Source organism: Polyodon spathula, chromosome 5 (assembly GCF_017654505.1).
Source record: "Polyodon spathula isolate WHYD16114869_AA chromosome 5, ASM1765450v1, whole genome shotgun sequence".
NCBI lineage: Eukaryota > Metazoa > Chordata > Actinopteri > Acipenseriformes > Polyodontidae > Polyodon > Polyodon spathula.
In genome coordinates, this window is record NC_054538.1 from 30277522 (window position 1) to 30286365 (window position 8844).

The window sequence follows — 8844 nt, forward strand, 5'->3', positions numbered from 1 at the left end:
TAGAATATAAAAATCCCAAAGTTTAAATCATTCTGTGAAAGTAAGTATGATTGTGTTATTTTTGTAAATTACAGTAATTTAAGTAATTTGCAGTAGTAGTTTTGCAAGCTTTGTTTTAGAACTTGCATGATGTAGTGTACTGCAGGCCTCTAAATTGGCAACAAAAACAGCAAAGCCAAAATGGCCTTTTGATCAATAAATTTGTAGAAGGGAACCAAAGCCACTAATTTTAAGCAGGGCCGTATTTTAAGCAATTAAATAAGTTATATTTAAGTAATATTAATTTAATATATATTATTATATGATTATAATATAATATATATTTATAAGTTATTTATTTTGTAAAGTTATTTTTTTTTTTTTTTAAAGTATTTATTTCAAGTTGAATTGCAGGTTTCCTGTGAAAGTGCAGTTTTGAAACATAGCGCGTATGTTTGTGGCTGAGATTTCTGAGGGTGGGCTTTGGTTTTTGAACGTTTATGTGGACATTGAGGGCATTTCTTGGCCATTAATGCCTTCTACAGCAACCAATCAGAAGACAGCATTCCTGTTCTACTCATCGGATAAGTTTAGAATATATGTTGTTTATTTAAATACAAAAGTTTAGTTTTTCTAAATAAGATACTCAGAGTACCTGAGGTTCTAAATTTCAGGAAATGTAGTGCTCAGATTGGCTTTTTTTACGCAACATCGTGTGTATCTGATTTTAAATGTAGTTTGCAAATCTTCCAGTGACCACTGGCATCAAATTTCTGCAAAATGTCTGTTCTGGAGAGATCAAACTCATCTCTGTAAGAGTGCAGCAGGGCAAGACCACAAAGCAGATCTTCAGAGACAGAAGATCTTGTCCAGTCCTCCAGATAACTAACAATAATTAGGCAAATTAATCATTTGCTTGCATTAGAAGAGCGCTACTTAAAATGCAGCTCAATTAAATTTATTCCGCCACCTTCATTCTGCATGTTACTCGCTGGAGTTGAAAGGTCTTCATTGGCTCATTTCACTTTTTTTTTTTTTAATAAAAAGTCAGCAAAAAACATATTTAAAACGCAGATACATTTGTCAGAAATAAAACCCCAAAACTCTAGCTATAATTTAAATGCAGATATTAAATTGAAATAGACAGTACAACACACATCAATCGAAACAATTGTCTATATGCCTGCCACTCACAAAACCCACCCCAACTACTGAGTGGTAGCAAATTCCTACATTTCCACTGGAGACTCCACTTGTGAGATTTAAGATGAGATTACAATCAGAAGGCTTGTTCGCAGGATTTAAAGCTTTATTACAGTTTGATAGAGAATTTAAAACAGAACTGCAAATTGTAGCTTGATGTAAAAAAAATGCCTACACAAACAAAAACCCCAGAATTTGCCTTTGACCATAAGGATTTTGTTGTGGAAGACAGGAAAGTACTGTTGAGTTACTATACATATTGTGACAGTAAAAAACGGCCAAGCATTTCAGAAAGTAACCGAAAACAATCATTTCATACAGTACATAAAAGCCCCACCCTCCCTCCAAAGAAGATTTACGTAAAACAAAAAATAGCTGAAAATAAGTACCGAAAAATGAAATAAATAAAAAAAAAACCAAAAGCCCCAATTATAATACACAATGGTGGCTGTAATTACTGTAATGTTTTTAACTTTTTACACCGTATTCTTAAAAATATGGACCTAGGTTTTTCTGTCATATGCTGTCCCTTCGTTGTTAAGATCCAACATAACCGATCTCCACACCAACTTTAGTTTCTGCAGTCCGGGGCTTTACAGGAACTATCCCTGTGGACAAGAGATTTTAAGATTAAGGAAAATAAATCCATGAAATTGATTGATCTTCAGAGGTGACTCACACCAAGCCTTGCATAAACAATTCTTACTTTAGCAAATCACAGTATTTAATTTATCTAAGCCATTTTATAATTGCACTTATTTGCATATATAATAAATTGCTTCACGATGATGCTTGCACTGTATCCTGCCACACTTCTCACTACACTACAGCTAGTGTTTATGTGCTACTCTAGAGCCCATTTCACACTGGCCCTCCTACCTAGGTCCAGACCCGGGTCCTGACTTCCCTGGTCACAATCCCACATAGTGTGAAACCGTGCACATGGTTTGTACTCGGGTCCCAGCGACCCACCTCACTTTGACCCCAACTGAGTGGGACAAAATGCTTGAGGGACATTCGTGAGCCAACATAAATGACAAACAGCCATGCCTGCGTGAAGGTTTCACTCCCGCAAAGAAGTGTTCCGTTTAGCCATATTTTAGCCACAAATTAGAGAAAAGATGTAGAAATACCTGCTCTAATCAACATTTGGGCCGACGGTTCAATCCAGGGAAGCTTGGATACAAGTGTCTGTAACAAGCTGCTTCCGAGGCATTGATATGCGCATTATGCACTTGCGTCTCTCATCCAAGTCAACCCTGCTTTATCAAATGCAGTGGAAAATCGCGTACCTTACCCTCATGACATCGGGTCCTGATCTGGATGGGTTCTGACCCGGGCAGAGCATGCCAGTGTGAAAGGGGCTTAGGTGACACCTAACAGTAGTACTAGGTACCGCTGAAGAAAAATTCACAACATTTCAGTTTTTTGCTGTGCATTAAAGTCTGCAAGTAGGGGCTAATTCTGTGTAATTAAATAATTCACGAGTATTTAATAGCATATATTCTCTTCAGTTTAACATAAACTAAACTCAGAAATCTCATTATTGCATGTAACATACAAAATGCAGAGTAGTTCAGGGTTCTCCCCAGGAATTCTGTACAGGCGGGCAGCAGCAGTTTTAACGGAAAAATAAACTTGCCTTACCTTAAATATATAATACGACAAAGAATTTGAATAATGTGTTGTCTTTGGTTAACTATATCTGGTTGCGATTTTTAATGTTCTGCATTTTCTTTTTCATTACTGTTTTTTATTATGGTACATTATCGTGTTTATTTAGGCATGCTGTGATTTGACTGGGGAAAGATAATGTAGGGTTATTGGAAGTTAACAAAAAAAATGATAACCTTTTCACTTCCTTTTTAGCTTAATTATTGAGCTTATTCATCTAAATTGTTTTCTTTGTGTTAAACTTTCAGGGCATTTTGATAATGCACATCTTTTTGTTTTTCACTGTTCTACATTGTTTGAATGCAACTGTTCATTTTAACACAACAGTACTCACGTACGTTTGGTCACCATCATAACTGTTGCATAATATTGGCGTGTAATAAGCCAGCACCTCTGCACGTAAGCATTTGTATGTCAATTGACAAGTTTTCAGCTGATATCCCATCATGCCTTTCTTCTTAAAGGCATACAGCCTCTATATATGAACCCCCAATCTCTCACAGACACCTAGGTACATAGTGTTACCTTATCACAGCAAAAGCAACACGCTTTTTTTTTGGTGCATATGTATAGCTACTATGTACTATATATCACCTTGCAGTATAATAATACAACAAACCTGGACTAAATAATACCCCCCAATTTTATTTTTATTTTTTTAACAAAGTAGCTGGAACAAATACAGTATTAGGTGGTGCACTGAGCCGAAGGCCGGCTTATTTTGTCATATTTTTGCTTTGAAAATAATTGGTTATTTTTTAGCAGTATTTTTTTTTACATTTTAGCCTCTCAAAGTGCTTAGCACAGTAAACCTGTCCCTTCAGCCTTCTGATTGGTTAAATGGTGTGTCAAGATGTAACACTGCTGTCATGTGGGTCCAAGATTTATTTTTTCAGCCAGCAACGAGCAACTGATCTAGTCTGCTAGAAACGGAATCAATCCTTATTATTAAAGGCACAGTAGCATCTGCAAGACGGGCAGATCAGGTTTTTTCAGCCGGGCGGCGACAGCCACTTTGCCGGGCAGCCGGCCCGACTGAAAAGGCCTGGGGAGAACCCTGTAGCTGCATTACCTTTATGGATGAACTGAAAAACCAAAAAACACCTTGATCATAAGACGGACAAATAAATAATAATAATAATAATAATAATAATAATAATAATGTAGAATAGTATTTCCTACCATTTTGGATTCGTTATGGTAAAACATAAGAATTCAAATAAGGGGATAACAGCAATTGAAACATATTCAAGTCAGTTACAGTAAAAAAAAAAAAATAATAAAAAAAATTAAACCTGAAAAGAAAGCCATTTCTAAGTATTTTAAAAATTTCTAAACTACTAACCTGAAAAAAAAGTTTTACAAACTGTTTTTCAGATTGTGCCAGGCTTTATATGTTTTTTCTGGACTCTTTTCTGAGGTGGCATTATTAGCATGGTAGAAATCCATATGCTTGAAAGGGTCGTGTTCGTTTTTTGTTTGTTGTTGCTTTTTCCTTGCTGATGTGACTTAACTACACAATCATCTTTTATGGGGGAGTCCAAACCCTTATCTAGGCATCTCTATTTGCCGTAGTTGAAAAGGTACTGTGGCCAATCGCCACAGTGGCCGTGAATAGACAAACATTTTGAGGGGTATTGTGGCAATTGCCACATGGCCCGCGTTAATTTCGAGCCGTTTCTGTGACATTAAGGCTACCACTTTTTTTGTTTTACTTATGATACCATGCACATTTTACTCTGGCCCATCCCTAATCTCTATCTACCCCATGACACTTCAAATTCCTCCAAACTGAACAAACCTATTTAAGCAAGTCACTTCTAGACAGGGGGAAACTTCATATATTAAAGTAACAGAAAACAAATAATATTAATTACAACAGGAGCCAACAGCAAAATTGCATGCATCAAAACAGGTTTAATAGCTTTTCTAGCAATCTGTGCAATGCTGATCAGACACCCTTTCCTGTCACCCACCAATAGACAGATAAATTAATATCACACCGTGAGATCACTTGGTCAGCAAATATCACTAGTTGGCTGGATGCTACTTTAGGTACATAAAGAAATATGGCAATCTGTTTACTGAATCCCATGCACAAATACTGTATTCATCACATGTAACTGCCAGAATACCAAAGACAATGCAGAAGCAAAGGCTCTTCAATTTGTTTAGTCACTGGAAACTAAAATTACTATTATTTTTTTGCTGAAATGACACATGGGTTGTTAAAGTAACTTTTAATATGCTCTTAACAATCAACTTTTTTTCACGATTGGAATTTGAAGTAAACTGTACACAGATTTTTTGATGTTTATTTTACTCACTGGGTTTTTAATCAAAATGGAAACTTTAATGCAGAGCTGGGATTTCTCCAGTTTTCCTGACCTTATATAAAACTAATCCTGGCAGAAAGCAGACATAGACACCACTACAAATAAAACTTTAAAAAAATCCTAGATACATTTATATCTGTACAGCCGGCAAAGTGTCTGTCCACCGCCTCCAGACTGTCTATTGCTTTTCAATTTGGGGCCTGCCAGATGAGTACAGCGCCGGGTGGAAAGTTTTTAGGGTATTCTGATTAGGTATATAAATAAAATTAATCCAACAGCAAGCGTTGAGGTTCACAAAAGTCATTCGCGGCTCTGTTAAATTGTGTGAGTTGATACAGCTGGATTACTAGTCCATGTTCGTGAAGTAATTTGTTTTTCTTCAAATCTATGTTTAAATGTTGTCAATGTTGCAAAGGAACTGGCATTCCATTTAGCTTTACTGGGGTGAGATACTGGTACTGCGGCTAACAAAAGAAAGTGGAAAATGTGGCTAACTTCTAGTCTTAGCTTTGGAGCACCAATATTAACACAGCGTACTGCTGCTTTTTGCATCAAATGGTTACTGTATTCTAAATAATTTAGGCGTTCCTCCCAACTGTGCAATCTCCAAAAAAAAAATAAACATGCATTCATACAAACGCATATAAATAAATAATGTTAACATTAGCTGCAAAAAAAAAAACACACACACACATACAAAAAAAACCGTATACAAACCCCCGCATGATGACACAAACTTTTAAGTGTTTTTTTCCTTATTTTGTAATCACCCCTCCTCCCCTCTCTTAACGCTATTCAGAAACTCACACACACTTGAAAAGTTACAAGTTTTTGTACCCTGACGCGCACCGCTATGCAAGTTTAAGGAGAACATGTTAAGCAGCGAGCGGGCCTGTCCCACAGCAATTTCTTACCGTCTCAGCCGCCGCTCCCCGGGCCACCTTCAACACCCGAGACACCGCCACCGATTCTCCTCAGGGCCGGGGGTGCTGTCAGAGAAGCGGAGAGGTGGAACTTTGGAAAGTGGTAAAAACAGCACCGTGGCCTTCAACGTTTTCCTGAAGGAGGAGGGGGGCAATAAACACGTCGTAGCCCCCCGCTGCTTTAAATTAAGGGGTGTTATTTTGACAGTTCCTCCGACTTTTTTCTTTCTCCCCCTTTATTTTCTGTTTTCCTTTCTCACTTCCAGACCCGATATACGAATCAAAATACTGTCACACAATATGGCGGCTACCACCTATCGCGAGATTGTGCTCTTCTTGCGCTAGGCTAAGGGGACGTTGGAAAATGTGTAGGGAAAGAAAAAAAAAAAAACTTGAAAAAGTTTTTGTTGTTGTTGAAGTGGAAACTGTTAGACACGTGGGGGAAGAAAGGTGGGAGTATAGATTTGTGGAGGGTTGGCAGTATTTTAGATATAATATCAGGTGAATTTCTAATACTCTTCACCGTGCGTTGACACAGATTAAGTAAATTGCTAACGGGGTTATATTTTATACATACTAATACTATAATGAACGTAAAAGTACGCTCTGTTACTTCACGCTCTTGTTACAGAAGAGCTGCAGAGTATGTCTGCTATTATTATTATTATTATTATTATTATTATTATTATTATTATTATTATTATTTATTATTAATAATAATAATAATAAATGCCATTAGCAAGTGACATACAACGCTTTGTTTCTGTATTATCGCAGCGACACCGAATATATTTTTTTAAGGAGGGGTTGTGCTGTTTTTTTTTTAGCTTTCCCCCAGATGGAATGGATCGTTACTACAAGTACTGCACAACATTACAGTGCAACAGCTTACCTCCTGTAACGTGTTATAATGTCTGAAAACTGCGAACTGTCAGATGATCCATACATTGTAATTTCTCGCATTCTATAAAATGACTGCCATTGAAATACAGTTACCAAACGTACATCTCAATGGAAGATTATGTTGTTGTTGTATACTTTTAATATTTTTTTAAAAAGTAGTTTGTATAATAAAAGTTTAATATAATATAAGGGAGCTGTCTGACCTGTTGTGAGGAATTATGTTATGTACAAATATGTGTTTTACTTATAGAAATGTACAATCAAGTTTCTATTTGTGAAATCTTTATCAGCCTTGCAGATCACGACACAGTAGTAATCTTGCCACTTCTTTTATTTAGTATATTTAAAAAAAAAAAAGCATTTCCACTAAATGAAAACAACAAAACAAAACTACCTAGGTAACCATTATACTTTTTTTGCAATGTTTATACATCGGTTTTGTCAATGTGTTTTGTGTCTCATTTTATAACATGATTTATTCCCCTTTCAAAAATAGGAGTTAATTAAAGGATGGAGGAAATGCTTTGAAAATAGGGCCATACATCTTTTCATGGGAGGTGGGGTTAGGTTCTCATCCCTACAATATCATTAAACACAGTTAGTGGGTAACAATGCCTACTTTAACATCCACTCCCACTTATAAGGCTTGAACAAAGAAAAGTAAACACATGCAGCATGTATCACATACTTTTGTAGAAATTAGATACCCCTCAATTTACTGATTCATCAGATGTGTATTCTAGCAAAGCTACATGTTCCCACTGAGAGTTAGTTTCAGTCAATGTAGACAAGACAACACATTTGGCAAAATTTGATGGAGAGTTGATAGTAGGCACTGAGTTGATCAGATATTTGTAACTAAAATTATATAGATTATATACTTAACACTATATTAAATCTCCTAAATTAGGTGAATGAGTCCTTTTTGTGATTGCGTTAACCCCACATTTTCAGTGGATCGTGAAGTGACAAGCTGCTCATGACAAGCAAGTGTGAGTGGTTGTCATTACCTTAATTGAGTGTGAGAGGAAGAAGGAAATGGCACAGGGTACCAGGCTGAACAGGAATAATGATAAAAAGACTGGGGCATGAAGGAGCAAAGTACTGTGTGTATGAGCAGCAAATAAACAGAAACACTCTGTTGCCGTACAAACAAATCTGCAAGAGCACTACAACCATGATAGGAGGAATGAGTATGAATCAAATTACATCAATGTATAGTGGCAGCAACAAGTATTCATACAGTCCATCATTGTGTCATTCTTTAAATATCACTGCTTGTAAATTGAATGCTCATGAAATGTGTAGGAACCAGAAGAACCTCCCTTTCTCTGAGCATACCTCACTCATGACTTGAACATCCTTTGCCCTTTAGTCCTGGGTTTTTTTTGAGCGGCTTTGGAAAATTGCATTCTGGTTTTGTGACATGGACTGAGGCCATCTCTTGTGTGACCTCAGACTGATACAAATTTGAAAGGCTAGTGAATAAGCACACAATGCCATTTAACTCCTTTACTCTTAGCTCAAAATCAACAAGTGGTGTGGGTTACCTGAGTCTAACATAGCTTCCCGTAACAGGGCTTTGTAGCTAAGTACTGTAGCAGTAATCAGTGGTATGTGAACTTATACAGACTTGTAGAAAGATACTGTACACTGTAGAGTATGATGCCTAGTTATACCAAATTAGGCTATTTACTGGCAGTGTTGTTTTCAGTTTTGTTTATATTATTTTGTTGGACATTTTTCTGCACCTTAGTGCTAAAGCAATGGCATGCAATTTGTTCCAATACAATGTCACTGTAAACGTGTTTTTCACTGTCAAAAAT

The 8844-nt window shown here is 36.6% G+C and overlaps 1 long non-coding RNA gene across 1 annotated transcript; it reads right to left on the bottom strand.

Annotated features, from left to right (window-relative positions):
• Window positions 1-1685: 1685 nt before the first annotated feature.
• Window positions 1686-6416, bottom strand: LOC121315826. Its single transcript, XR_005950327.1, has 2 exons — window positions 6107-6416; window positions 1686-1790 (listed from the first exon to the last, which is right to left on the bottom strand). It is a non-coding gene; the product is annotated as an uncharacterized LOC121315826 (long non-coding RNA).
• Window positions 6417-8844: the final 2428 nt, after the last annotated feature.